Source organism: Chrysochloris asiatica, unplaced genomic scaffold (genome assembly GCF_000296735.1).
Source record: "Chrysochloris asiatica unplaced genomic scaffold, ChrAsi1.0 scaffold00389, whole genome shotgun sequence".
Lineage (NCBI taxonomy): Eukaryota > Metazoa > Chordata > Mammalia > Afrosoricida > Chrysochloridae > Chrysochloris > Chrysochloris asiatica.
Window position 1 is genome coordinate 1,256,787 of NW_006408907.1, and position 6,025 is coordinate 1,262,811.

Here is a 6,025-nt window from a genome sequence, read left to right on the forward strand (position 1 = left end):
ATGATCTCTCACTCAGAATTTCAACTACCAAACCCAAACCCCAAAGCTCTGAGTATGTAGGCCTGCACTGCCAAAGGTGGCTGTATTTATAAAGATGGCTTATCTACTTTCTTCCTTATTCCCTCATTCCCTCCCATTTCTCATGAGATAAAGATTTGGCCACTTTCCTGGGGCCAGATGATGTTCTGGAGCCACTCTGTTTTCTAATACATACTCTTGTCGAGATTCTGGCTTTTTTTTTTTTTTTTTTTTTTTTTTTAATCTTAATCTACACTACCCTTCTCCCAGCAGACCCCGCCAGAGCCTGGGCCTTACTGTGCTCTCTGTCTCTTCTGTGGTAGGCTCAAATAGGCAGTCTTTCCCTTTCATATGTGCTGCCCTTGTGTGATCCAGTCAGGCTTCCTTGACAGGTTTCACAAGCTTAGAATAGTCATGGGCTGAACTGGGGTAGGGCATTACTGTACAACCCAACAGAGAGGTCTGCGAAGCTCCTAGGGCACCCAACAGTGTCAAAGTGGGGACAGGAACCTTGGGCTTTCCGAAAGCCAGTCCTTTCAAATCCACCTGAACTTGCTGGTCTCAGAAATATTTGTTCTATCCCCTAACTGACTAGCATGGCAACAGGCTCTGTTAGGCTTCTCATGAGTGTAAAAGAGAAAGATGCTTATTAGTTAAGTAAATTTACTTGATGATGCTAGAAGTGACAAGTGAGATCCAAGGTAGTATGACTTAGGAGGAGTGGAAGATAAAAACCATCCTTGGAGAGCCTTTCAGTGACTGGGTTTTCATTTGTTTCTTGTTTTTCTCCAAAGTTTCTTTATTTCCCAGGACCCCTCATTTCCAACCTTTGCCTCTTCTTGGTGAGAAACTAATGCTGGGATACAAACTTGTTCAAGGGAGGGTTGCCAGATAGATGACCTATCCTGGACAAGGAGCTTTGGTGGTAGAGTGGCTAAGCATTGGATAGCTAATCTAAAGTTTGGCAGTTCAAACTCAACCAACTGTTCTGTGGATAACATATACTGTGTTTTGTTCTGTAAAGATTATATGACTGAGGAACCTTATGGAGCACTTCTATTCTGCCCTTAGGGTCATTATGAGTCAAAACCGATTCATTGGCAGTGGGTTTTGTTTTGGTTGTGATAATTTGAAGAAACATTGACTCGACCTACCTCAGGGTAGTTTTGTGGAAGTTATGGAGTCATAAATCAGAGTGTTTTCTTCAGTTTTCTCTTGCTTCCTTTCTCCTTCCATCATGAGGAGGTTGGGTGAAACTACCAGAAATATCAGAGTAAAGAAGGATGGTGTGGAAGAGCCCATTTCAAGCCTGTCATATCACTGGGACATCGGGCAGCATGAGTCCTTTGAAGTTACCTCTAAAGAACAGAAACAAGAAAGTGTGGGATTAACATCTAGAAGAAAGAGTTCATCAAATGATAATGGGATTTTTCCTTGACCTTTTTGAAGCTCCTTTTCTCTGGACCTAAAATAATCAACTCTATGAATTCATATCTCTCTCTCTCTCTCTCGCTCTCGCTCTCGCTCTCTCTCTCTCTCCTTCCCTTTCTTCTTCTCTTCTTGCCGTTCTCCCTCTCCCAACATGATGTTCAAAACTGAAAGCCAATAAATCCAATGATCAGAGCAAATCCTATAGTAAAACCAAGAGCTCAGCTTTCTTTCCCCTTTTTCCTATTGAGCTTATTTATCTGCCTTTCCCATTCACTGCTATATACTCCTCTTCCCTGTCTCTTGGCTTTGGGGAGGGCATTCAGGCTGACTAGGGAAGTTGGTCAATTTTATTGGCAATGTTAACTATCAATTTGGTGCCAAGGAGATTCAAAATGAAAGAAGATTGAATTGAGAGGGTAGAAGGCCCCTGTTTTCCCATTTCTGCCCAGGTAGTGCCAATCAATGAGAAGCCACAAGCAATACCCCTTTGAAAGGAGCAGAGAGTATCTCTTTGATATTCTCCATGGCGGAGCTGGGGTGTCAGGCTACTGCAGCACAAAGGCGGGGGCTGTGGGGGATGGGGTGGACTATGGAGATGAGCTTATTGCACAGAGCTCTACTTGTTATAGATCTTGTCCAGATGGGCCAACTACACAAATCTGCCCTGTTGAAAGTCTCAAGAACAATGCCCTGGAGACAGCTACAGCACAGAGCAATAGTGCCTGCCCAACTGGAACTCAGCTCAGGGCATCAGCTGGTGCTGGGAGCCAAGGAAGCCAAAGAACCAGCCAACATAATAGCCCAAACGAGTTCACAAAGCTACTCAGAGGCAATGCCAGGTGGAAGGTACTGTTCCCTCCCCATAAAAGCCCCCAAGCAGAGAAGGGAGACACTTTGGTGTCTGAATCAGGTGCAAATGGCTTTCATTTTCTCTCAACCTTTCCACACATGGACTGGGGGGGGGGGGGCGGTGAAGCTGGGTTTCACTGGGAGATTTGACACCTACTTCAAACCTTTATGAATTCTTGAGCCTGGATGATTCTTACCCAAGTGAATCAGCAGGAAGTGATGTAGGAGGCTAACTTGGAGGTCTCGTTCCCTTTCTCTCCTCAATGTTGTTGCATTCACCCCTTCAGAGACCCACATTACATTCTGCCTGGATCACATCTGAAGTGATTTTGAGTTTTAAAACAATATCATTTTCTAAAGGGAAAAAAAGAAAGCTTCCTACATAAATAAAGTGTTTGGGGTATTTTCATTAATCCACTGTTAATATTTAATGTCGGTTAAATATTTTATACATTTATTTTTCCAGAGAAAGGATTATTTATTTAGTTGTTCTTAAGACTACCGGCACTTCCATCTCCTTTTCAGCTTGCTCTGCTCTTTGGAAAAACATGGTCTATGTTCCTCTTCTTCCTGAACCTACCAACAGGACCTCTTGCTCTCCCAGAATTCAGTTACATCCAAAAGAGCTTTCTATGGGAAAGAAAGGCAGTGAACAAAATTTCCCCTTTCACTTTCTCTTACATGCCTTTTCCCCTACCTAGCACCAAAGAATGGAACCCTGGTGGTACCGAAGGTTAGGTATTGCTCAAAGTTGGTGGTTCAAACCAACCAGCTGCTCTGCGGAGTAAAATAAGGCTTTCTGTTCCTGTTAAGATTTACAGCCTTGAAAACCCAGTGGAGCCATTCTTCTCTGTGCTGTAGGGTGGCTATGAGTCGGAATCAACTCAGTGGCATATGAGGATCACCAAAGAACTGACACTCTCATTTAACTGAAATGTTAAACTGACTTTTGAGGGTATTTTCTTTTTATTGAGCCAGAATATATCACCTCCTGGGATTCTTTATATATGTCCCCATTAGTCTCTTTCCACTCTCTCTTTACTATTATTATCAAGGGAGTCCCAGTATGGCACTGTGGGATAATGCACTGGCCCACAAAGCCATTTGAATCGCAAGGTCGGTGGTTCAAACTCACCAGCCACTCCTTGGAAACCCTATACAGGATCACTAAGAGTCAAAACCTACTCAATGACACTTAACAACAACAATTATTATCTTTTCATCATTTCTGGCTGTTGAAATCTCAGATTCAAACTCATTATGTTTGCAGTAAAGATCTTCCTAGACTGCCCTGCTGATGAAAGACATATCAACTAAACATGGGAACCACCACTGGAAGAGGCATTACTACTATCACTTCTTCAATGGAAGAAATAGCGAATAACTGTTTGAAGGCAGGGTCTGTGTCTTATGACTGTGGCACTCACACAGCTCCTGATACATATATGTATCATATACAATATATGAGTGAGGCTTCAAAAAGCTCATGAAGAAAATCCTGGTATCTTTAAATTCCATTTTCTAAGGTATTTTTGAAGCCCCCTCTTATGTAAAATGAAAGCATGACTTCCCATTTGGTTTATTATATCCCACATTTCTGTTCATTCTCTTTCTATCTTTTATTGATTACAATCAAATAAACCTGGCAGGGAACTTATAAAACCAGGTAAAGTTCACACACACACACACACAGATCTATCCTTTGGTTTTGTAGAAAAGTCAAAGAAGACAGCAAACCCTTGTAAATTGCATCAGTGAATAAAAAATGATAATGTTCTGATTAAACATTAATACTACAAATATGAAAACTACTACAAGCTATACTTTAAAAACCAATCACCAAATGAAAATCCTGGCAATGACAAGTGAGTCTAACAGCAGGGATTTTGGCAATACAACTAACTGCTTCCCTTCCTTTCACATTGTCCCCACTGGAGAAGCAGTCATTCCTGAAGTACAATTAGGCTTCTTTTTCCCTGCCACATTGCACTATGCCACTAGGGTAACACTTACAATCTGCAGACTTGCACCAGTAGCATCAGAACAACTTGCTAGTGAATCTTAAGCCAGGAGGCAGGAGTTTTCTGGCTCCCAGAGCATTCCCTCCATGGAACAACAAAGTCATGGAGGCACCTTGGGAAGTCACATGAGGACTCAGATGTTGTCACCGCACCTCAGTAGCTCTGTTTTTCTCAGTCTATAGTTTTACCATGAGGCTTTCTACCAGAGATCTTTGTTGTTGTTTTTGTTGTTGCTATATGCTGTCGAGTCGGTTCTGACTCATAGCCACCTTGTTTAGGGTTTCTAAGGAGTGGCTGGTGGGTTTGAACTGCCAACCTTGGGGTTCGCAGTCCAATGCGGATCCTACAGCGCTATACCAGGACTCCTTAGGTGGTACAAATGCTTAAGTGCTAGATTACTAAGTGAAAAGTTGGCAGTTAGAACCCCCTCCCCGCAGAGGTGCCTCACAATAAAGGCTTGGTGATCTGCTCCCTATGGAGCACAGTTCTGCTCTAACACAGATGAGGTGGCCATGAGTCAAAATCCACTCAATAACAATGGGTTATGTTCTGTTTCTTTTTTATGTAAATACCCTGGAATTAAAAGATAATGAAAAATGTTCACAAACTCTTGAAGCCCCCACCCCCACTGCATACTACGTGATGCATTACCAAGGAAGTGCATGTTGTCATTATCAACTGCCTGGAATTAGGACAATTCTTAACAAGTAAATTCAGAGAAGTCTATGCCTTACAGAGCTTGATGTATAAAAATGTACAGACTTTCTATTTTCAGAGCTTACATTCCTGACAATGTAGTGATTAAGATTAAGGCTTTGGTACCAGACAGAGCCTGGGTCTGGATTACAATTCTACCACTTGACGGATATTGGTTCCTGGATAAATGACTTCATCTCCTTCAGTCTCCACTTCCTTCTCTGAAGAACCATTTGAAGGTTCTGAATGATCCAGCACATTATAACTATGTGACCTTCAGCAAATCATTGCACTTTTCTTTGCTTCAGTTTTCACATCTGTTATTGAAGACAATAACAGAACCTACCTCGTAGAACTACTGTTGGAATTAAGAGAGATAATGTATGTACAGTGCTTAACTCCATGCTCAATTAATATTAGCTATTATATGACTGGACTTCTGATATGGCGCTGTAGGATCAACACTGGACTGTGAACCACAATGTCAGCAGTTCAAACCCACCAGCTGCTCCTTGGAAATCATAGACAGGGTCGCTATAAGAGGGAACCAACTTGACCACACTTAAAAACAGCAACAATTACATGAGTAAACCATATCATCATAGTTTCTCTTCTAATCCACCAAAAACCAAACCCACACATCGAGTCAATTCTGACTCACAGCAACCCTAAGTAGGGTTTCAGAGATTATGAATCTTTAAGGAAGCAGACAGCCTCATTGTTCTCCCACAGAGCAGCTGGTGGGTTTGATCTGCTGACCTTGTGGTTCATAGTCCAGTGCTGATCCTACAGCACCGCCAGGGCTCCCTTTTTTCTTTTACACCTACCATATTTCTAGCATACGAGCTAGAACTTCAGATTTCCATGTTGTAGGTTTTATCTTTTTTTTTTTTTTTTTTTTTTTATTGTGAGTTAAGTAAAAGTTTACAGGGCAGATCATCAGTTTTATATTCAACAAATCATACACCTTGTTTCACTACAATGATGGTAATCTCCGCCATGTACCATCA